The sequence below is a fragment of the Echeneis naucrates genome, chromosome 2, assembly GCF_900963305.1.
Source record: "Echeneis naucrates chromosome 2, fEcheNa1.1, whole genome shotgun sequence".
NCBI classification, from domain to species: Eukaryota; Metazoa; Chordata; class Actinopteri; order Carangiformes; family Echeneidae; genus Echeneis; species Echeneis naucrates.
In genome coordinates, this window is record NC_042512.1 from 10,840,232 (window position 1) to 10,841,649 (window position 1,418).

Genomic DNA, 1,418 nt, shown 5'->3' on the forward strand with positions numbered 1-1,418 from the left:
GATTAAATAAAGCTCATGTGCACCATTTAAATTTAAAGACATTTACTCTACCATTACAATCTCACACCACTATCAGCCCACCCAAAACCACGGCGCAAGCCGACGAGCGAGAAACAAACGGCACGCAAAGTGGAAGAGTCAAGCGAAAGTCAAGTCAAGTCAAGCGAAAGTCAAGTCAAGTGAAACCGAGCCACAAGGAAAGGACCGCACAACCAACACCCTCCCTCCAACGACGACCCGTCAAATTCAGCGCCAGGTTTTTCCCTAAAACTCAGACACATGATTTCATGACGACAACTACTTCAGTGAACAGAGAACTCAGACTCTTACCTGAGGGAGGGTCCCTGCCCAGGTGTGCCCCTGATGGGAGATTCAGGGAAACTGCTCCAACATACATTACCATCAAACATTAAGCAGCTGACTGAATTCATTTCAAGTCAACTGATCCTCATGTTTAGTCCTCCAGTTTGTTTCACCATTGTATTGCCTTCTCAATCCATAAAATAACCTGGAGGGGAAAAAAAAAAACAAAAAAACTCACATTTTATAACATTTGGTGCACGCACAACAAAATGCTAAACATTTCATAGCTCACTGAAGACCTATGACATGACGTCACTTCCTGTCGTCTCTCACCTACCTGTTGGACTTCCGGGCCACGAGCCTGAATCCGGATTATTATTTTTTATTTTAACATGTGCTGCGGAAAAAAACAAACACAAACAGAGTTAAGACCACTCGTTAAATCCGTGTAGACATCTGCATGTGACTGACAGCATCTGCTAACTGGAAACAGTGAGACAGGTGCCCGGTGAACCCCTCCGTGGTGCACACAGCGTGAAAAAACACACAAACACTCACACAACAGCAGCATCATCTAAACCAGAAAGAGTCTGAAACAACAAACACAACGCTGCGGACACGGCTGAACTGGTTTGCTGTTGCCGGCAGCCGTAGCTTTGGCGGCTAAAGCTACCTGAAACGACACAAAGCCGACCTACCTGTCGTCCAGAAGCAGAGAGCCGAGCCGAGCGGACTGCTGGCTTGTTCTGACTGAACCAAGTTCAGCGCAGCTCGGTCTGTTAAACACGCCGTGACAGCAGTCCTGGTTCAATCCGAGTGCGTCTCACCGGCTGCACTGACTTTCAGAGGAGCCGGCAATTAGCAATCAGCACACCTGTGGGCGTGGCGCATGCGCACGCTCTCTCTCACACTCACACACACTCTCTCTCTTCAGACATCTCAGTCGATCAAACGCTCACACATCACTGTGAAGCTTTCATTCATTCGGGCCCTCCGTCGCCATTTATGTTCAGGAAGAAAAGCATGGCGGACATTTGACCGGTTCTCTCAGCCGGGATAAACAGCGACATCCTGAGGGGCTCATCGTCTCACGCCGCTCCTTCATCCCCCTGCTG

The 1,418-nt window shown here is 48.7% G+C and overlaps 1 long non-coding RNA gene across 1 annotated transcript; it reads right to left on the bottom strand.

The window, feature by feature from the left end:
- Nucleotides 1-447: 447 nt before the first annotated feature.
- Nucleotides 448-1,092, bottom strand: LOC115057226 (uncharacterized). Its single transcript, XR_003841917.1, has 3 exons — nt 1,002-1,092; nt 641-700; nt 448-508 (listed from the first exon to the last, which is right to left on the bottom strand). It is a non-coding gene; the product is annotated as an uncharacterized LOC115057226 (long non-coding RNA).
- Between the last annotated feature and the right edge of the window lie 326 nt (nt 1,093-1,418).